The sequence below is a fragment of the Chrysemys picta genome, chromosome 1 (genome assembly GCF_011386835.1).
Source record: "Chrysemys picta bellii isolate R12L10 chromosome 1, ASM1138683v2, whole genome shotgun sequence".
NCBI lineage: Eukaryota > Metazoa > Chordata > Testudines > Emydidae > Chrysemys > Chrysemys picta.
The window spans coordinates 9,790,630-9,813,566 of NC_088791.1; the positions used below are offsets into that span (position 1 = coordinate 9,790,630).

Genomic DNA, 22,937 nt, shown 5'->3' on the forward strand with positions numbered 1-22,937 from the left:
TGCCGCGCCACCGTTGACTCCGCTTCCACCTCTTGCCACGGTGGATTTCCGGAGTCGACGGCAGAGCCGTCGGGGATCGATTTTATTGCGTCTTCACTAGACGCGATAAGTCGATCCCCAATAGCTCGACTGCTACCCGCCGATCCGGCGGGTAGTGAAGACGTGCCCTTAGTGACATAATTAAGCAGACCTAATTTTCTAGTGTAGATCAGGCCTAAGGGACTTGACCAAGGTCACTCACACAGCAAGTCCAGAAGGAGGACTAGAACGCAGAAGTCTTTGGATTTTAAGGCCAGTGCTAAAGTCCCTGGACCACACTGCTTCTTAGAGACACCACTCATAAGTATCTAGGTATTCCATAGACAGACATGTCTTAGACAGAGAAATGTCTCACCCAAGACCACACAGCAAGCCTGTACTATACATCAGAAGCTCTAGCTCAGGGGTGGCCAACCTGAGCCTGAGAAGGAGCCAGAATTTACCAATGTGCACTGCCAAAGAACCATAGTAATACGTCAGGAGCCCCCCCAATAGCTCCTCCCCAGCGCCTCCCGCCCACCGGCTGCCCCGCCGATCAGCGCTGCCTCCTCCTCCCACCCCGCACCTCCTGATCAGCTGTTTTGTGGCGTGCAGGAGGCTCGGAAGGGGAGGGGGAGGCGCGAGGGCACTGCAGGCTCAGGGGAGAGGCCGGGAAGGGGTGGAGTGGGGGCAGGGCCTGTGGCAGAGCCAGGGGTTGAGCAGTGAGCACCCCCCGGCACATGGGAAAGTTGGCGCCTGTAGCTCCAGCCCCAGAGTCGGTGCCTATACAAGGAGCCGCATATTCACTTCTGAAGAGCCGCATGAGGCTCCGGCACTACAGGTTGGCCACCCCTGCTCTAGCTAGTGTCTATTGGCGCCAATCAACATACTAGCTAAGTTCCTGGCTGCCAGGCCTAGCCCTCACTGCTTGTCTTCTCCCTGTAACCAAATCAAGTCTCCTTGTGACGAGGGGAACAATATCTGCAGGCAGCCTCCGCACCTGATAAGGTTACCACCTGTAAGAGCTGAGATTTGACACACAATAATAGCTGCGCGGCAGTAATTTACAAGGAAGTAATTCCCACTGAGGGATTCCAGTGACCTTATAAACTGAACGAGTGGAGCTTGTTGGCTCAGGTCTTCCCAGGATGGAATTAATTCCCTGTGGTGCTCTGCAGTCCATTTGGTGCTATTGTGGCTATATAAGCAGTACAGATAAAAGGCTATTTTACCCGTTGTATTAAGTTGTGTTACGGTAGCAACTAGATTAGAAGTAATTGCAACTACAAAAATTAGCTCAACTCAGAGAAGAAAAAAAATCGTTCCCGGAGCCAGTGTTTGGTTCTTTCGAATTGCACAATCCCTGGCATGCTTCTGCAGCTGACATGTTTGAATGCTCTAATGAAATCATAATCCACTGGGGGTTTTCACAGTGACTTGTGATATTAAATTTCTCACTATACTTGGCCCTTAACGGTCCAATTTCACTTTACACAATGGATTCGGGTTCTTTTAGTGCCTGTGTCCATATTCTGCTTTCTGAAAATCAATTACAGTCTGCATTTCTAAATTCTCCTTATAATTTCAATTGGATCGTGTGCTCTTCTCTGCTCCCTGTCCAGTACTGTGGTGTAGCATTCGAATGTGCTGTTCATTACAACTTCAAGGCAGTGTTGGATGATGTGAGGGCGACATGTTGATTTCAGATAAGAGGCGGTATTGTGGGTAAACCCCTGGTCTGCATTCCAGAAGCTCAGGGTTCATTTCCCAGCAATACTGTAGCCTTCCTGTGTGACCTTATGCACACAGATTTGGCCTGGTCTATCCACACGTTTCGTACTGGTGTAACTATTTTGTTTATTGTGAAATAGTTGTACTAGCACAATCTCTAGTATGAACGTTACAAAGGTAACTTATAGCAGGAGAACGTATTCCTCTGCCCATGCGGAAATAAACTACCCTGTTTCCCCGAAAATAAGACAGTGTCTTATATTAATTTTTGCTCCCAAAGATGCGCTAGGTCTTATTTTCAGGGGATGTCTTATTTTTCAATGAAGAAGAATACGGTACACATTGGTGGATGCCTTATTATCGGGGAGGTCTTATTATCGGGGGGATGCCTTATATTACAACGAGAGGCAAAACTGTAAGTAGGCCTTATTTTCGGAGGATGTCTTATTTTCGGGGAAACAGGGTATACCGGTGTAACACACCTTTATACTGGTATAACGGAGTCCATCCTAGGGACCGTTGTGCTGCTATCTCTATAAAGGAACCGTTAAAGCAGTACAACTGTCTAGTGTAGACAAAGCCTTAGATTACCTGTGCCTCAGTTCCCCAGCTGTTATGTGAGGATAAATATATTATAGATTGTGAGGTGTTCAGATACTGCGATGACGGGGGGGCCATAGAAGGACCCCAAAATAGCTTTCTCCTACCCTTTGTCTCTCGTGTATTTAGAGTGGAAGTTTAGACTGTCTCTTACAACGTGTATGTACAGGACCTAGCACAACAGGGCTTTGATCATGGTTGGGGCCTGTGTGTAATACACGTAATACTAATGCTGCCACCCTAGCTATGCCAGGACTCTACGGGGTGAGTTGGGCTGTCAGGGTCCACTCTTGGGAATGAAGGGGAGCACCCTGACTCAAAAAGCATCGTTATATGTCCCACAAACTATTTGTCCGCAGGAAGAGCCATAGCTGCTCCATCCTGAACTCCAGCAGCCCCTACGGTTACGTCTACACTGCAATAGAAACCCGCAGCATTGAGTCTCAAAGCCCCGGTCAACGGACTTGGGCTCCTGGGGCACAGGAGGCGGGGCCGGCACATTGCAGTGTAAATGGCTCTCGGATCCGCGCCCCTCATGGGGTTTCAGAGCCCAGCCTGAGCCTGAACATCGACACTGCAAGTTTTAGCCCTGCAGTCCGAGCCCGAGTCAGCCGACCTGGGCCAGCCACCGCTGTGCTGTGGGCATAGGTGCCGGAACAAGGGATGCCGGGGGTGCTGGAGTGTATGATGGAAGTGGTTTCCATCATACACAGAGTTTACAGTTTGGTTCTCTAAGGCCCTCTCCCGCTATACAAATTGTTCCAGCACCCCTGGCTGTGGGTCTTTTATTGCAGTGCAGAGGTACCCGAAAAAGCCACACCAGGCAGTGTGAATGAGCTCCTCACTTCCTGCATGGCCGACCGGTGTAATTACCACTGCCTGTACGTGTTCTGAATGTGGGTCCTAATTAGATATAAGTGGCAAAGAAATAAGCTGTAAATGCTGATGGGAGCTGCTGCTGAAGAAATATACCCTGGAATAAAAGAAATTGGGGTCATCACCTGACTCTACTTATTTAATGCGAGTTGTTGATTAACTTGTGTTTACATGAGTGGTCACAGCTCCTGCCGCCATAGGAGGTTTCTATCTTCCTCTCAGCAGACTGGCTGAAATGAATCGATTCATTGGCTTTAATTGCCTGGAGTAACTCTGGGTCCCTCGGCAGTGGCAGGCAGCAGCGGTGATGGTAATCCCACTTTGTACTGATGTGCAGCTTTGCTCACGATGGGAGGATCTCCATGGACTATGTGAAGGTGGGGAGGTAGAATAATACCCATTTCACAGCTGCAGAAACTGAGGCACGCTGAGGTTAAAGGGCCCATTCCCACTGAAGTTAATGGGAATTGTGCCATTGATTTAAATAGGCTGAGGGCCTAAATAAGGAGGAAGGCTGATAGGGTGATTAAGGTACTGGATTGGAACTCAAAAGACATAGATTCAATTCCTGGCTCTGGCATAAACTCTCTGTGCGACCTTGAATGGGAAACTGAATTTCACCATTTGAGATTACCACACCTGAGCATCCCATCTGTAAAACAGTACAAAATAGTACTTCTGTTTCCCCACTCGCTGTCTTGTAAACTAGGGAGTGTCTCTTTAATTGTATGTATTTGCAACACTTCACACAATGGGGATCTAATCTTGGTTTGGGCCTCTAGCTGCTGCTACCAACATTAAAGAATAATAAATGGTTTGCCAAGTCACAAACAGCATCATTGGCAGAGTCTAAAGGAGCAGCCAGGTCTCCTGACTCCCATCCCTTGCTTTAACCATTAGACAATGCTGCCCCCCACCCCTTAATTTAAACAAAGTACTGTGAAGGAAAAACCCCTCACAAGTGGGAAAATGAGGATTTAACTCCTCTCATGCCAGTCCCTCTCTGAACTCCCTACGGTTTGTTCTGACACATACACGGTGCCTTGAGAACAGATTTTCATTTGGTCACCCAGTTAATTATGTGTATGAACCACATTGACATTGTCTCTCTCATTTAGAACATAAGATCCTTGGGATAAGGACCATGTCTTACTTTTCACTGAGGTCCCTAACGCTGCTCAATAAATCCTAATAAAAATACTTAGGGCCAAGGACTTAACTTTCATTGGAAGCGGTAATTCAGCAATACCCTTTAACTCCCTAGATAAGCTTTTACCAATCAGTTAAACTACTAAATACCTCAGTGTGAGTTGTCCTGCCACTTTGTTTTACAGAATTAACCTGTGGAATTCTCTGCCACAGGATATAACTGACACAACAATGTAATGACGGAACACACAACACCTGTCTTGAAAACTGCCTAATCCCTACTCATTCTTCTTAAGGTAAGGTTGCTGCCTTGTAGGAACTTTTTCCTAGCATGCTTTTCAGGGGGCTGGCACTTTAAATGGAGCAAGGCAGCTGACGCTTTAAAGCAGCCATTTTGTAACTTCATCTCCTCTAGCTGGTAAGTGCTCTTAACTCCTGTTATGTTTTCCCCTTCTTATTCCTGAGGAGATGGCACATTCCCACCAAGGCCAAAAGCTTTGTAAGATTATGTGTATTTATAGGGCAAACGGGTGCATCCGTGGTGGGCCCAGTGGTTTGATCCAGTATGGCCATGGGCAACTACATAATTCACTGCAGCCGCTACCTTGCTCCAGAATTCAAACCAGACCTTTTGGGAAGTTCCAGGTTCGTTTAAATCATTTCCTTCGTCTTTGCCAATGCCTGGCTAGAAGAAGAAATTCCAAAGTACAGTGAGAGGGGCTGTTCTCTTGATGTGTGTCTCCTGACTCTGTAGGCCCGAGAGGACCGATTCTCCTCTCCTTTATGCAGCTCTAACTCTATTGAGGTCAATGTGGGACAGTGTCTTCAGCTGGTGTAAATCATTATCGCTCCATAGACTACAATGGACGTGCCAACTGCAGATCTCTGGCCCAATGGATTTATACTTGGAGAAAACTGAGCTCAAAGGTTTGGAGAAACAGCTTTACTCTAGGGTAGGGGTCCTAACATTTTGATGGCTCATACCACTGCCAGGCCTTCAAGGCCCTGATCCTGTGAGGCAGACCTTGTAGTGAGGAAGAAATGTCCAGTGGTTAGAGCACTAGGCTAGGACTTGGGAGACTCAGGTTCAGTTCCCTGTTCTATGATCGTTCTCATGGCAACCAGGATTGTTGGTCATCTCATTATCCCCTGTCTCCAGCATGAGGGAGATTTGCATGTGCTTAACTGGGTGTCAGCTCCCTAATTCTGGGAGCCTGTTAGCCTATCAAATACTCTTCTCTGCCCTATACCAGCCCTGTCTTCGCCTTGCAGGTTAACAGTAGATGCACCTGAGTCCCTTTGAATCGCTCTCCTGTGATATCCAGCTCCTGACACTGGCTAGCCACAAAAATCCCAGTTGCTCTGCCCCAAAGCAGCAGTGTGACTTGGTTTACTGGTTTTACCTTAAACCCCTGCTCCTGTAAACTGCACAGCACCTGTGAGCAATTATAATCAAACAAAAGTAGGTTTATTTAAGAAAGAATGGAGAGTTAACTAGAACCGAGAGAGAGTGGTGGAAACAAATGGTTACACCACACAACAAAATCATAAAACATGAATCTGAGTCCACATTTATCCATAGTTACCTTTCCTATCTAATAAAGTAGGTTTCTCCCCCTCCCAAAATTCAGTCTGCTGGCTTCACAGAAACCAGGATCCACTTTTTCATTGGAGCATCCCTGCTCCCCAAGTTGTCCCCTCAGTGAAAGGCCACCTCATGCCTTTTCCCTTTCTCTGTTATCCTGAGACAGTCTTTTGTCTTTATTCATGTTCTTTTTTTTTACTTCCAAGACGTTTTGACTGTTTGCAGTTATGTCTGATGTTTTTTCCTTTGTAAGTCTTGAGATGGGGCAAGGCTAGACCACTGAGCCTTGCCTGCATCACTGGCTAAACAGGGCGGGGTGACAACTCTCTCCTGCTTGAATGGCCCACCACTGAGACACATTATTCCCGGGTGACTAAGGCCAAGTCTACACACAAAAGTTACATCAATCCAGCTGAGTCACTTAGGGCTGGTCTACACTGGGGGGGATCGATATAAGATACGCAACTTTAGGTATGAGAATAGTGTAGCTGAAGTCGATGTATCTTAGATCGATTTACCTCAGGTCCTCACAGCGCGGGATCGATGGCCGCGGCTCCCCCGTTGACTCCACTTCCGCCTCTCGCTGTGGTGGAGTTCCGGAGTCGACGGGGAGCGCGTTTGGGGATCGATTACTACCCGCCGATCCGGCGGATAGTGAAGACGTACCCTTATTAGAGGTGTGAAAAATCCACCCCCCTGGGCGAGGGATGTAGTTATACCGACCCTAACCCTCCCCCCATGTAGATAGCACTATGTTGGCAGGAGAGCTTTGCCCGCCGTCACATAGCTGCCAACATAGCTACCGCCTCTCGTGGAGGTGGAGTTATTAAGCCGATGGGAGAGCTCGCTCCCATCGGCTTAGAGCGTCTTCACCAGCCGTGCTACAGGGGTGCAGCTGCAAATTTGTAGTTTAGACCTGCCCCTAGTTAAGCAGACTTAACCCCCATGAAATCGTCCGTCAGTTTAGCTACTGCCTCTCGGGGAGGTGGATTAACTACGCTGATGGGAAAATCTCTCCTGTTGCTGTAGCGAGTGTCTACACTGAAGGGTTGCCGCAACAGCAGCTGTGCCACAGTAGAATTTCAAGTGTAGACAAGCCCTAACTTTTACTCCAAGTCCATAAAGGATCCTGTCAGTATAGTTCTATTATTCCTTAAATATTGCCCATATACACATCTTGCAAGGAGTATGACTCTTTACAAGTTAGGAGCTTTCTGGAGATACCTCAAATGCTACTTTTTATGGATAAATATATCCTGCAAGACACGTGTTTGGTGTAGTGAGTTTGTCAGGCCCGAGACCAAAGTTGTTTGCAAAGAACGGGACCCTTTTCAAAGGAGCCACTGTATCGCATGCTCTGCCAAAGACTTCCTGTGTGACCAGAGCTGGCTCCAGGGTTTTGGCCGCCCCAAGCAGCCACCAAAAAAAAAAAAAAAAAAAAAAAGCCGCGATCGCGATCTGCGGCGGCAATTCGGCGGAGGGTCCTTCGCTCCTAGCGGGAGTGAGGGACCGTCCGCCGAATTGCCGCCGAATAGCTGGACCTGCCGCCCCTGTCCTGTGTGTGACCTTTGACAAGTCGCTTGGTTTCTCTGTGCTTCAGTTTCTCATCTGTACAATGGAGATATGAGCTTTTCCCTACCTTATACGGGGTGTTGTGAGGATAAATATAATAAAGGCTGTGAAGTGTTTTGATAGCTACTGATGTAGCTATATGAAAGCTCAGTGTAATTATTCATCCTATGACTCCAGCTACTTATACAACCCTCATTACCGCTGTATCTAAGCATGTCATAGTCCTTTATGGATTTTATCCTTCCCCATGAAGTATTCTCTCCATATTACAGATGGAGCACGGAGGTACAGAGAGACTTATCTAAGGTCACACAGGAAGTCTCTGTTAGAACTGGGAATTGAACCTGGGTTGCTAGATTCCCAGTCCAGTGCGCTACCCACTAGATCATACTGCTTATGGCCTTTCAATAGCAGTGACTTCTATCGAAATCAGCGGGGCTTCAGAGGTGCAGGGGTCGACCCGTGTGGATCAGCTGGCAGGAATGAGGCCTCACTGGGGAAGAGAGACTCAGCCAACATAATAAGGAATAAACAGCTTCTTGGGTTAAAAAAAAGTCTGCGGATCTGTTGTGATAGATGAGGTTTATGTACTGCACCAACGAAGAGTCGGAGAACGCTCGCTACACCCAGCCATGAACGTTGCACAGTGCAGCAGTCATAAGTTTGAAAGTCTTTTAAAAAATTATTGATTTTCTAATTAAAACACTCTACCGTACATAAAGTTAAAAGCCATGCATATATATACCCATCACGAAAAGCAAACATCTAGATTTAACGCGGCATAAATGTACTAATCACCAACTGTTTAATATAGATCAGTAGCACATAAAAAATAGATGGGCTGGAAATTATTATTTGTATTACAGTAGCTCTAGCGGTCACAATCAAGATTAGGGTCCCATAGCTTGAGGCAGTCTGTGTGCACAATGAGAGACAGCCCCTGACACAAAGAACTATTGGGCTAAGTAGACAAGACAGACAATGAGTGGGAGGGGAAACAGAGAGATGGAGGGACTTGCCCAGGGTCACACAGCAGGTCAGTGGCAGAGTTGAGACCAGAAACTGGGTTGTCCTGACTCCCAGCCTAATGCCCTGTCTTTGGATCTCATAACTATAACCAAATATTGGCCAGTGCTCTGATCTGTGCAGGTGCAGTGGTTTGTCTGTACAAAACTCATAGCAGGGCTGGGGCCTAGTTCCTGTGCTCAGCCAGCCACATCATCCCGGTTTCTAAATATCAGAGCCTACAGTACGTAGGTACAGTGGGTATAACGCTGGTCTTACCGGCTCTAGATCAAGAGTAATTCCAGTGAAGCCAATGGACTCAGGCTAGTGTAACCCTGGGCTGGGATCAGAATCACGCCCTGTCGCTGGAGGTATTCTGCTGAACTGAGTCAGGAGATTTGGGTCGTGTTTGAGCGCTCAGTGGATTTATGCAATCACATCTCTTCCCCACTGCAGCTCATCAGCAGGTTTCGAACCTGGGACCTTAGGCCTAGGCACTAAACGCTGGTAGTACCCTGTTTCCCTGAAAATAAGACAGTGTCTTATATTAATTTTTGCTCCCAAAGATGCGCTAGGTCTTATTTTCAGGGGATGTCTTATTTTTCAGAAATGAAAAATGCCTTATTATCGGTGGATGCCTTATTATCGGGGAGGTCTTATTATCGGGGGGATGCCTTATATTACAACGAGAGGCAAAACTGTAAGTAGGCCTTATTTTCGGAGGATGTCTTATTTTCGGGGAAACAGGGTAGGAGTAGGCTCTTATCTTATTTCATTTAGTCCAACCACTAGAGAGGGACACACAACACATGCTGAGCCGGTGGGTTATATTTACTCCATCCTACCTTGCAAATCACTTTCACTCTTCACACCTACCTTTCTGCTCATCTTGACTCAAGCCCCCTCTTTTTCCCTTCATCCTGTCAATGCTTGGGCCAGGGCCGGCTCCAGGCAACAGCCTAGCAAGCAGGTGCTTGAGGCGGCCAATGAAGAGTGGGGCGGCACGTCCGGTAGCGGGGCCGTCATTCCCTCTTGGAGCAAAAATGCTAGAGCTGGCCCTGGCTTGGGCCTTCTCCTCTGCTTCTGTCGTCTGGACCAGCATCCCTGGATTTCTCTGCCCCATCAGTTCCATCTCATCTCTAACCTCACCTCGAACATCCCCCTTCTCTCTTGCCCTATGCCTCTTAATTGCTCTCTCCTTATGGTTTTAAGCATCTATCTCCCCCAACGCCGCAGAGAAGTTTGAGGTTTCATAAGCCATCAAGCTCTTCTCAAGCTGTTTCCCCTGTGACCTCCTCCCTCCTGGAAATACCATGAGATTTGCTGTTCTCATGAGATTTCAGCGGCATCCTAACTTGAACTGGAAAACAGGTCCCTTTTGGGTTTGTAACTCGAAATCAAAGAGGTTCTGAGTTTGCGCCATTACTTTATGAGGGAAAATCTGAGCCTCTAGCTATTATCTTTGGAAAGTCATGGGAGACGGGAGAGATTCCAGAAGACTGGAAAAGGGCAAATATAGTGCCCATCTATAAAAAGGGAAATAAAAACAACCCAGGTAACTACAGACCAGTTAGTTTAACTTCTGTGCCAGGGAAGATAATGGAGCAAGTAATTAAGGAAATCATCTGCAAACACTTGGAAGGTGGTAAGGTGATAGGGAACAGCCAGCATGGATTTGTGAAGAACAAATCATGTCAAACCAATCTGATAGCTTTCTTTGATAGAATAACGAGCCTTGTGGATAAGGGTGAAGCGGTGGATGTGGTATACCTAGACTTTAGTAAGGCATTTGATACGGTCTCGCATGATATTCTTATCGATAAACTAGGCAAATACAAATTAGATGGGGTTACTATAAGGTGGGTGCATAACTGGCTGGATAACCGTACTCAGAGAGTTGTTATTAATGGTTCCCAATCCTGCTGGAAAGGCGTAACGAGTGGGGTTCCGCAGGGGTCTGTTTTGGGACCGGCTCTGTTCAATATCTTCATCAACGACTTAGATATTGGCATAGAAAGTACGCTTATTAAGTTTGCGGATGATACCAAACTGGGAGGGATTGCAACTACTTTGGAGGACAGGGTCATAATTCAAAATGATCTGGACAAATTGGAGAAATGGTCTGAGTTAAACAGGATGAAGTTTAACAAAGACAAATGCAAAGTGCTCCACTTAGGAAGGAAAAATCAATTTCACACATACAGAATGGGAAAAGACTGTCTAGGAAGGAGTACGGCAGAAAGGGATCTAGGGGTTATAGTGGACCACAAGCTAAATATGAGTCAACAGTGTGATGCTGTTGCAAAAAAAGCAAACATGATTCTGGGATGCATTAACAGGTGTGTTGTGAGCAAGACACGAGAAGTCATTCTTCCGCTCTACTCTGCTCTGGTTAGGCCTCAGCTGGAGTATTGTGTCCAGTTTTGGGCGCCGCATTTTAAAAAAGATGTGGAGAAATTGGAAAGGGTCCAAAGAAGAGCAACAAGAATGATTAAAGGTCTTGAGAACATGACCTATGAAGGAAGGCTGAAAGAACTGGGTTTGTTTAGTTTGGAGAAGAGAAGACTGAGAGGGGACATGATAGCAGTTTACAGGTATCTAAAAGGGTGTCATGAGGAGGAGGGAGAGAACTTGTTCACCTTAGCCTCTAAGGATAGAACCAGAAACAATGGGTTTAAACTGCAGCAAGGGAGGTCTAGGTTGGACATTAGGAAAAAGTTCCTAACTGTCAGGGTGGTTAAACACTGGAATAAATTGCCTAGGGAGGTTGTGGAATCTCCGTCTCTGGAGATATTTAAGAGTAGGTTAGATAAATGTCTATCAGGGATGGTCTAGACCACATGTGTCAAACTCAAGGCCCGCGGGCCACATCCGGCCCGCCATACAATTATATCCGGCCCGCGAAATCGTTTTATATATCTGTTTTTAATGGCCCTGTGATATGACGCCCCAATAACACACACTACAAATCCCATGATGCAGTGCAATTGCCGCCAACGGCAAGCCGCGGTTCAAGTTCGCGGTCTGTTGATGTATACAACGCTAATCTCAAATCAAAGCTAGACCCCAACAATGGCCAAGAGAAAAATTGATTCTGAAAACCGAGGCTTTCAAAGCCGGTGGGAGAATGAGTATATGTTTACTGAAATTGCAGGTAAACCAGTGTGTCTCCTTTGCGGGAGTAATATCGCTGTAATGAAGGAGTATAACCTAAGACGGCACTACGAGACGAAACATGAGAACAAATTCAAAAACCTGAGCGCAGGACAGAAGCTACAAAAGGTAGAGGAGTTGAAGAAGAATTTGACATCCCAGCAGACGTTTTTCACCAAAGCAAAATCACAAAGTGAAGCTGCTGTGAAAGCAAGTTTCATTGTGGCCGAAGAGATCGCCAAATCAGGACGGCCGTTTACCGAGGGGGAATTCGTAAAGAATTGTATGATGAAAGTGTGCGATGTCCTTTGTCCAGATAAAACGCGAGCGTTTGCAAATGTAAGCCTCAGCAGAAACACTGTTGCTAATCGGGTTTGTGAGATGGCGACTGATTTGAAAACACAGTTGATTGAAAGAGCAAAAGATTTTGTTGCATACTCCCTTGCCGTGGATGAAACTACTGACGCGACTGACACTGCACAGCTGGCGATATTTATCCGTGGTGTGGATTCCAATTTGTGCGTAACAGAGGAAATACTGGACATTAAATCGATGCACGGGACAACGAAAGGAGAAGACATCTTTGGAAATGTATTTCAAAGTGTAACCGACATGAAACTGCCGTGGGAAAAACTCGTTGGACTTACAACAGATGGCGCACCTGCTATGTGTGGTGAAAAAAATGGACTGGTGGGAAGGATGCGCTCAAAGATGCGGGAGGAGAACTGTGCCGGTGAGTTGACAGTGTATCACTGCATCATACACCAGGAATCGCTGAGTGCTAAAGTCCTAAAAATGGATCATGTGATGAACACTGTAACACAAACCGTCAACTTTATCAGAGCCCACGGTTTAAATCACCGCCAATTCCAGTCTTTTCTGCGGGAAATAGATAGCGAGTTTGGCGATATGCCATATCATACGGAGGTCCGGTGGCTAAGTCGGGGAAAAGTTCTCAAAAGACACTTTGAGCTGCGAGAGGAAATCTGCCAGTTCATGGACAGTAAGGGGAAAGACTGCACAGTTCTGCGGGATGAAAAGTGGAAATGTGAGTTGGCGTTCCTGGCTGACATAACGTCGCATCTTAGCGCTTTAAACCTTCAACTCCAGGGACGGGAGCACATAATAACCGATATGCATGATGCAGTGAAGGCATTTCAAGTGAAGCTGCGCTTATGGGAGACACAAATGCACCAATGCAACTTGTCTCACTTTCCCTGTTGCCAAGTAATACGGAACCAAGAAAGTGCCACAGTTTTCCCAAATGCCACCTTTGCTGAAAAACTCAGCGCGCTGCGCACTGAGTTCGCACGGCACTTCAGTGACTTTGAGGCACAGAAAAGTAACTTCGAGCTGCTTCGCAACCCATTTGCAGTCGATGTGGAAACCGCACCTGTAGAAATGCAGATGGAGCTGATAGAACTGCAATGTAACGGGACACTGAAGGCAAAGTACGACACTGCGGGGCCAGCACAGTTCACTCGCTTCATTCCTGAAGCGATGCCGCAGCTCCGCCAACATGCGGCTCGAATCCTGTCGATGTTTGGCAGCACATATCTGTGCGAGCAGCTGTTCTCTGTGATGAAAATTAACAAAACGTCACACAGGAGTCGCCTCACTGATGAACACCTGCAATCGAACCTGAGAATCTTCACAACACAGAACCTAACCCCAAACATAAACGAACTTGTTGCAAAGAAAAGACTCCAAGTATCAGGCTCTGACTAAATAGGACAAGAAAATGGAATGTTATGATTTGTTATGATTATACTTTTGCTTTAAATTCAATTTTTTATTTATATTTTCAGATTTTTTAATATTCCAGCATGTACAGATTTTGAATGTATTGTATTGACAGGATATTTTTTTATGAAGAGCAAAATATTTTAAGTTGAAATGTATTTATTTTGGAATGATATCCTGTATTTTGGTTCATATTAATGGTTAAAAAACATAAATATTTAGTCTGTTAAATAAATGGTTATACTGTTCGGCCCGCGAGTTTTGAGTTTTGGCCCCCTGTGCAATTGAGTTTGACACCCCTGGTCTAGACAGTATTTGGTCCTGCCATGCGGGCAGGGGACTGGACTCGATGACCTCTCGAGGTCCCTTCCAGTCCTATAATCTATGATTCTATGATTCTATGAAAACTAATTTTAAAACCGTGACCAGGGGACTAAAATAAGGAAGCAGGCAGCAGCCTGAAACCTGGCTTTTTGCCCAAGCCAAAATAGAAAAACCTTGTAACAGGGTGGCTTCCCCCAGGATTTCCAATAAGGCTGGAGAACCTGGGGTTAAGCCAACCTGATTACAGAATGAGCCCCACCTGAAGGGAATCTGGCAATTCCCCATAAAGAGCCAGGCTTATGGTGCAGCTAGGGAAAGAGCTGGCTGGAAGCTCAGAGCAGGGAGGGATCCTAACCAAGCAGAGACATTGAGGAAAGTTTGCCAAGCAGGGAGGCCTGGGAGAGACTGTGACTAAACAGGGGAGAAAACTGGGAGCCCTAGAAGGAAAGCAAGAAGCCTTGAAGTAGGAAGTGGCCCAGGGGGACCCGGGAAGGGGTGGACTGAATCTTGTGAACTGGCTGGAGGTCTGAGTTACCTAATGGAGAAATCATGACCGTGTCAGAGTGACTATTGGCAGGGGGTGCTAGCCCAGCCGGAGCGTGGTAATGCCTAATGGTGAGTAGACTCCTTTACAGCCTCCAAAGTTCTCAGTTTTGCATTTAAGTGGTACTGCAATCAGCACTCCTTTCTGTGACTCTGGAGTCCAGTTCAGGTCTTTGAGACACCTTGAACGGTGACACAATGCAGCACAGGCTGTTTAGTTAGTCTGGGAGCTAGAGAGAACCACAGGATCTGTCTGTCGAGCAGCCTTAATAATAATTAACACTAGTGTTTTTCATCTGTAGATCTCAAAGTGCTTTGCAAAGGAGGTTGGTCTCACTATCCCCGTTTTACAGATGAGGAACATAGGGATGAAGTGACATGCCCAAGGTCAATCAGCCAGCCTAAGTCCTGTCCAGTTTATATTCCTTGCCAAGTGGGTTCTAAATTTGTTTAAACTGTGCTCTCTGAGACTCCATCCCAGAATGTTTTAATAGTCACCAGACAATGGATTTGATTTGTTTTGGTTCTGCTCTGGACTCTGTGCAGGAACTGAAGTAGGGAGAGCAGGGCGACTCTATCAGTTTTATAGCTCCTGGGATTTTGGAGTTGGCTTGGGGGCCTGCCGAGCCAGTGACCTCCAGGCTTCTGTAACTCTGGCGTAGTCTACAGGAGAACGCGGTATTGGATTAGTTAATTTGGTGCGATCACACTTGAGTGGAATCTTGCGTTTTGATTTGAGGGCCATTACTGATTGAACTTGCTTTGGTAAGCAATCAACTTGACCTCACTTGATAGGCACTGCTCAACTGAAACAAAGGTGGACGCACAAAAGAACTGAGCTAACTAAACAAGCACAGCTTTGTTGTGGAGATGAGGCCTTGCTCTCAGCTGCCATAGGACACCAAAGGGACCTTCTCAGGAGTCAAGGATAGCCGGAGAGCAGCTGTGCCTGCAACACACTGCTGCAGCTGGGAAGAAGGTGACTTAGAGTATATAAATGTACAAACCCATAAGTGTACATTGAGGAGCAAAGAACGTCGGCCATGCTTACAGGATGGGGGACTCTATCCTGGGAAGCAGTGACTCTGAAAAGGACTTGGGGTTCATGGTGGATAATCAGCTGAAGATGAGCTCCCAGTGTGGCCAAAAAAGCTAATACGATCCTGGGATGCATTAAACAGGGGAATCTCCTGTAGGAGTAGAGAGGTTATTTTGCCTCCCAATTTGGCAATGGTCCAACCACCGTGTCCCATTCTGGTATCTGCAACTCAAGAAAGATGTCGATAAATTGGGGAGGGTTCAGAGAAGACCCACAAAAATTAAGGGGTGATGTGATTACAGTCTGTATGTATCTGGGGGAGCGGAGGGGGACTGTAGTGAGTCGGTGTGGCTCCCCTCCTGCCCAGAAGAGGGAGCCCACGTGCAGACCCCAGAGTGGGTGGGACCACCACCGCCTGTCCACGCCCCCCGGAAGTCAAGGGGCGGGACAGGAAGTATAAAGGCTGGCCGCCAGAGCTCAGTCGGTGGCCAGCCACCACAGGGAGCAGACGTGCGGCCGGGAGCTCCCGGCCAGGAGACCGTCGAAGACCGAGGCCTGGACCCTAGCTGGCCTGAGCTACCCCGGGCCCGCTACGAGGAGGAGCCGCCGGAGCCCGTTCACGCCCGACACTGGGAGAATCCCTGGGAACCCCATCCCACCAACCCGGAGGGCGAGACTGCACCCGAACCCCTTCGCCCCTGCTGTTACCCAGAGGAGCCGCCCGAGGACCGTTGGCCTGACTTCCCGGCAGAGCTACCGGACCTGCCACCGAGCCCTGGCAGAGAGGAGCCCATGCAGATGGACTGGCCTGAGCCCGGCGCGACGAACGAGGTAGGCTCTGAGGGGGATCACGGAAGTGGCCCGGGGGTAGCCGACCCCGGTCCGGCTGCAACTGAGTGTGAGCCAATGTCAGTGTGTTGCGGTCTGGATACCCCACTGACCAGCAGCGGCAGTAACCACTGCTAGGGCCCCGGGCTGGAACGCAGTGGAGTGGGTGGGCCTGCGTTCCCCCCTGCCACCCCCGCTCACGGGTGGCAGGCTTCCCCCTCACCCAGCGCTCGGCTACAGAAAGCCTAGGCGTGCCTTGCCTGGGCTCTGAACTAGTTGCTCGCTCAGCCCCTGCAAACAAGGGCCTGAGCCTAACTGTGTTTGCCCCGCCCTGATCCAGGGCCTGGGCTTTGAACTACTTGCTCGCTCAGCTCCCTGCAAACAAGGGCCTGAGCCTAACTGTGTTTGCCCCGCCCTGATCCAGGGCCTGGGCTTTGAAGTAGTTGCCTGCTCAGCCCCTGCAAACAAGGGCCTGAGCTTACCTGTGTTTGCCCCGCCCTGATCCAGGGTCTGGGCTTCTGAATAGGGTGACCAGATGTCCCGATTTTATAGGGACAGTCCCGATTTTTGGGTCTTTTTCTTATATAGGCTCCTATTACCCCCCACCCCCATCCCGATTTTTTCACATTTGCTGTCTGGTCACCCTACTTCTGAACTGCTTGCTGACTCAGCTCCCTGCAAACAAGGGCGTGAGCTTAACTGTGTTTGCCCCGCCCTGATCTAGGGCCTGGGCTCTGAACTGTTTGCTCGCTCAACCCCTACAGTCAAGGGCCTGAGCTTTACTGTGTTTGCTCCGCCCCTGCAGTCCAGGGCCTGAGCTTTCACTGTGGTCGCTCCGGCCCTGCACCAAAGAGCCGGAGCTTCGGGACTAACTGACTGCTTGTTCCCACAGTAGTGAGTCGGTGTGGCTCCCCTCCTGCCGGAAGGGTCGAGCCCCGGCTAGGACCTATTACAGGGACACATTTAAAAAATGAGTCTTTCAATCTAGTAGAGACATGTATAATACAATCCAATGGCTGGAAGTTGAAGCTAGACAGATTCAGACTGGAAATAAGGCATACATTTTTAATAGTGAGAGTAACTGACCATTGGCACTATTAACCAAGAGTCATGGTGGAGTCTCTATAATCGACAACTTTAAAATCAAGAGTGGATTTTTTTCTGAAAGATGTGCTCTAGGCTGCCTCGGCATTATTTTGGGTAATTCTCTAGCCTGCGCTCGACAGGTGGTCAGGCTAGATCACAATGGTTCCTTCTGGCCTGGGAATCTGTGAACCTGATACCTCAGCTCTGTACCACCTGGGGCAGGCTCACATGCTGGGGGAATTCCCCAATAACCAGATTTACTGGCTTTGCACCAATGATTCCACTAGGGTTACCATATGTCCTCTTTTTCCCGGACATGTCCGGCTTTTCGGCAGTCAAACCCCCGTCCGGGGGGAATTGACAAAAAGCCGAACATGTCCGGGAAAATGGCGGCTCTGTTTAAGAGCCCGGCTGCCTGAACACTACCGGCTTCGGGCAGCCCCGTGCCTGGAGACCCTGCGCCGCCGGAGCCCGGGAGGGGAAGTGCCCGGCTGGGGGCGCAGGGTCTCCAGGCACGGGGCTGCCCGAAGCCGGTAGCTCTCGGGCAGCCCGGCTCTTAAATAGAGCCGCGAGGGCTGGAGCCGCCGGGGCTGTGTGTAACTGACCCAGTGTCAGTTACACAGCCCCAGCCGCTGGAGGCTCTGTTTAAGAACCGGGCTGCCCGAGAGCTACCGGCTTCGGGCAGCCCCCTTGCCTCCGGACCCTGTGCCCCCAGCCGGGCACTTCCCCTCCCGGGCTCCGGCGGCGCAGGGTCCGGAGGCACGGGGGCTGCCCGAAGCCGGTAGCGCTGGGGCAGCCCGGCTCTTAGAGCCTAAGAGGAGCAGAGCTTCCAGCTGCGGGGGCTCTGCTCCTCTTTGGCTCTGTGTAACTTATACAGTCTAAGTTACGCAGAGCCGCCGGAGCCCCGGAGGGGAAGTGCCCGGCTGGGGGCACAGGGTCCGGAGGCATAGGGGCTGCCCAAAGCCCGAGCGCTAACGGCTTCACGGTTTGCTGGGCAGCCTCCAGACCCTGCACCCCCGGCTGGGCACTTCCCCTCCCGGGCACCAGCTGCGCTGGGGAAGCGCCAGCTGGGGGCGCAGGGTCTGGAGGCTGCCCGGGAAACCGTGATGCTGGTAGCACTGGGGCAGCCCTTTCCCCCTGGCTGGGAGTGGGAGGGAGGAGGGGGCGGAGTTAGGGTGGGGGAAGGGGCGGAGTTGGGCGGGGCTAGGGGTGGGGAAATGGGCGGGGCCATGACCCGTGGAGGGTCCTCTTTTTTTTATTTATGAGATATGGTAACCCTAGATTCCACACCACTCTGTTCTGCACTCTACCCTAGAGTTTCTGCTGTCTGGATAACTTTCTCTCAGAGTGCAAAAAGATTTGGGACACAGTTTGTTGTGCTCTTTTGGCAGTACCCCTTGAAGAGTCTTGCAGAGTTTCTCAGGAAAGTGGCTAGGACACAGAGAGCCTATTCCGAGCCGTCTAGGTGAAATTAGCTGATTTATTATTGCAAGATCTTAAAGCTGCAGTCAAAAGTTGGCATTTATTTCTCCTCTTCTATCCCACCCCACTGCCTATGCTTGAGGAAGCGCTGTGATCTCAGGGCTAGCAGACTCTGTGGGGCTTAATGCTATTCAGTTCACCCAAGCAGCCAACCATAAATGCATTTTTCAGAAGGAAAGACAACTCCCATAACTTTTAAATTAAAATTTAAAAGCCCTTAATTACAGAGGCATAAATCACTATGAAGATTTAAAGGCCTCCCAATCTTTTATGGCCCGGCATGTATCATTTCCAATTGCATCCTCATTGACAGGGGACAACAAACCATGGGCCGTAACAACCGTGCTTCCTAAGAGGGACTGTGAACAGTTCTTCTGTTCTCCAACAGGATGAGCAGTGATGACACACCATAGGCAGGCCCTTCATTTGGTTTTAAGCTGGACAGTCCTGCTTTTGTCTGACTTGTTCCCTGTCCAGAGTGATATAAGCCAGATGTGGTTTTGTCTGGTATCTAGAGTGACCAGACAGCAAGTGTGAAACATCGGGACAGGGCGTGGGGGGTAATAGGAGTCTATATAAGAAAAAGCCCCCAAAATCGGGACTGTCTCTATAAAATCAGGACATCTGGTCACCCTACTGGTATCATGCATGGCATGGAGGATGGGGCCATTTTGAAGTTCACACTGTGCTAGTGTAGGGGGCAGGGTAGCATGCTTTTCAAAATGGTGTCCTCCATGCAGTGTGACTTTGTATGCACTGTGTGCGAGGGGTCATGCCAGTGGAGGTGGGCCCATGCCATTCCTGGAAGTACTGGAATGCCCGGTATTCAGGGGATGCATTAGTAACTACCATGGTGCTGGGTCTGTTCTCAATTCAATTCGTTGGCAGGACAAGCTAAAGGGTGAGGTCCATCTTCACACAAACTGTTCCAAGTGGTACCAACCACCAAGAGTGGATGCAGTAATACCAGTATAAAGGTGGCTATACTGGTATAGCTCATTTCTATATGGGCAGGGGCATAAGCCATGAGAGCTGGCTGGAAAATGTTGAGGTTTTGGGGGAAATATTGGAATCCAAAATATGTCAATTTGCATTTGCCTCATGGGAGCGATGGTTTGGGTGCCTCATTCTCCTGCATAGGCCAGGCTCCTGGTCAGACCATGGGTTCCATGTTGTGCCCTGGTCTCTTCTGATGGTGAGGAAGAAACAGACCCTGCAGGTGTCTCTCAGGGTGGGAATATCACCCACCCATAATAGGGTTACATGCTGTGCTTGGAGGCTGACCCCTGTCTGTTCCTGATCTGGTGGCAGGTCGCTCTGTGGTGCCATATCTCTCCTTTCTCCCAGGGTCAGGCACAGATTTTCCTCATTGCTTTTGGATGTAATATGTCTTGCGGTGCCCGATAATCTGAGGAAATCTCTTGTACATCCTTGTATTTGGAAGATTGGACCAGTGAAAGAAGTGGTTGCTTGAAACCCTGACTTCCCAAACTGGCCCTACCACTCATGGGTTAATACCACCCCCGTCCCCTGCAGGGAAAACATGCCAGCAAATAAGAGATGCGATCATTGTTTATAGTGCATAGTGCCTACTGTAATGGCTCCTTGATTTATTATTATTAATCAATCATTACGATAATGATGTGTTAGTGCTGCTTAGGTGAATTTTTACTTTGGCATTTTACTTTGACATTTCAATGTACATCAAGGGGCGCTCTCACTTATAATGAGGAGCCTTTTGGTGTGGAGTTTAAAGCCAAAACCTAAATACTCTAAAAGTCTTGTCTCGCTTGAATCACTAAAAAACTAGTGACTTCCACTTATCCCCTGGAGACAATATCCTTCCATCTCCTCTTCTCTCCCCCCCGCATTGAAATAGGGTCTAATTCCTGCTTGTCCCACATGGAGTATGGTAACTGTATGTGTAGCCCTCCTATGGGAATGCCAGGATTACACTTACCTGTGCCTTGTCTCTTTGAGGATTGAAGGTCTGCTGGGGGGATTAAAGGGGAGCAGGAGAGTTTGGTGTGCTCTGGAAAATCTCCGCAGCAGGGGAGCTTGTACCAGCTGGGTGTGATATTTTTGGATACTAAGTAGTGAAACTCCAGTTTTAAAACAGTCCCTGGTCTAGGAATGTAAATGCATTCAGGTCACGAGTGAATGTCCTTGGTGAATGGCAGTGACTGTCTTCCACCACCAGCTATTGGCTCAATAAATACAATGGGCCAGATCAAGTGGGTGTAAGTCTATCTCCAGTGGAGCAAGGCTGTATTACAGCACCTGAGGATCTGGCCCAATATATACTATCAACTCCACGGCTTATAAAGATAAAATTGTGTTGAAACCCAATGTATTTAGATTGTAATCTCTTTGCAGGGGGGCAAGGACCCTGTTTCCATTCCTCTCTGTAGTATACCTAGCGCACAGATGGGGCTATATTACATTAGCACAAAGGGGAAGTGACTTGCCGAAGGTGTCCCAGTGAGTTCATGGCAGAACCAGGGGCAGAACCCAGTCTGGTGCCCAATGTACTAGACCATACAACATGGCTTTGTGCCATTTTGATGGCTAAAGTGCTGCGCGGGGCCTTCTGCTGGCCATCCAGACCTCAGTGAATTTTACCTCAGAGCCTCAAAATGTGTTAAGGGCTCTGGCTACTTGCAAATAGGGAGAAGGGGGCCAGATTCATCAGAATTTATTCATAACTAATAGGTTCAGCTTGTTGAAATGAGTGCCCCTTTAATTGGCTCAGTCCTACAAAAATGGAGCTTTCTACATAATGGCTTCCTAAGTAACTGACAGTCTACTGTCTAAACCTCTACTAGAGTTGGCTTTTGATTGGCTGATTGTATCACCCACTGCTTGACTTTATTTTCGCTTATTAAAATTGATCCTAAATAAACTTGATATGCCCCAAATTATCTCCCTTAAATTAATTCGAATGCAATTTGTCTCCTACTAGATTTGCTGCCATGTTAAATCTTCCAGTGCAAACACAAGTTTGTTGGGTCACTCTAATTAATTTGATTTCACATTTCCCCCCTCCCCCCTCCTCCCCGTTCTATTGAATTATTTGGAAATAAGAGATAATGCCAGCAAAATAATATGCAGTGACAGGACCGTGGTTTGCTTCTTTGGAAGAAGAAAAATGGTGAGGTGGTTTATTTTTGATTAAATGCCTCCGCTTTGCCTTGGCATTTATCTTTCAGTGGCAGTCCCTGATCAGACACAATGCATAATTCCATTAACATTATCTCTCTATTCATTTGAGAGGGGCTTCAGTGGGGCTTCATAGATATAAAGGGCTACAACATGCACAGCAAGCTTTTTCCTTTTGCAGCTTTTATTCCTTTGGCAGGTTTATTCCTTCATCGGGAACTTGTATAAAAGCAGTTAAAGGGGTGGGGGTGGGGCTGTTGTCAAGTCCTGAGGTGAGACATTAACTGAGTTTAAAGGGACAGCATTATTTTATTTGTCTTATGGTAGTGTCTAGAGAGGCTGCAACTGAGATTTGTATAGCAGGCGGCACAACGGGAACCAATCGCATAGTAAGAGACAGTCCCTGCCCCAAACAGCTTGTAATCCAAACAGTTTAAATAGAAATGTGGCCCAGCAATGGGTCGTGACAATGAGCCGAGGCATGGAGAGACTTCCATCTGAGGTGAGCCTGAGGAAAAAAATCTGACTGTTTAGAGGGGGCATGAATAAGAAGGGATACAAGGAAGGTGTACAATATAATGAATGGTCTAGAGAAGGTAACCTGAGCATTCCTACTTTCTTGTCCTCAAAATACAAGATCAAGGAATCTTCCGATCAATCTGGAAGGTAACCAATTTAAAACTGATTAAAGGACATACTTTTTTTTTTTTAATACAGTCTAATTCGCTCGTGAACTCTTCCAGAAAGTGTTATTGAGGCAAAGATCTTAGGATTCAAAAAAAGCGTGGGCATTTTATATGGATAACCGTATCCACTTGAATAAAATAAGGTTCCAGGATATATGCTAACCACTAACTGATGAGACTTCTATAGATGTCAACTATGGGGTGTCTTGCGCCTGCCTCTGAAGTGTCTAGTCCTGGCCATGGGCTGAGACAGGATCATGGACTAGACAGATCACTGCTCTGTTCTAACCATTTCTATGCACCCAGACGCATAAGGAGTTCAACTCCCTGCTCTAGATGATGACACCAACTCTTACAG

General features: G+C 48.0%; 1 protein-coding gene across 1 annotated transcript in view; it reads left to right on the forward strand.

Moving 5' to 3' along the window:
* Window positions 1-4,613: 4,613 nt before the first annotated feature.
* Window positions 4,614-22,937, forward strand: part of PLXNA4 (plexin A4) — a 658,514-nt gene continuing 640,190 nt past the window's right edge. The window contains exon 1 of the mRNA XM_065552899.1: window positions 4,614-4,670. The gene's annotated coding sequence lies outside the window, so the exon portion shown is untranslated. The remainder of the gene's footprint in view (window positions 4,671-22,937) is intronic.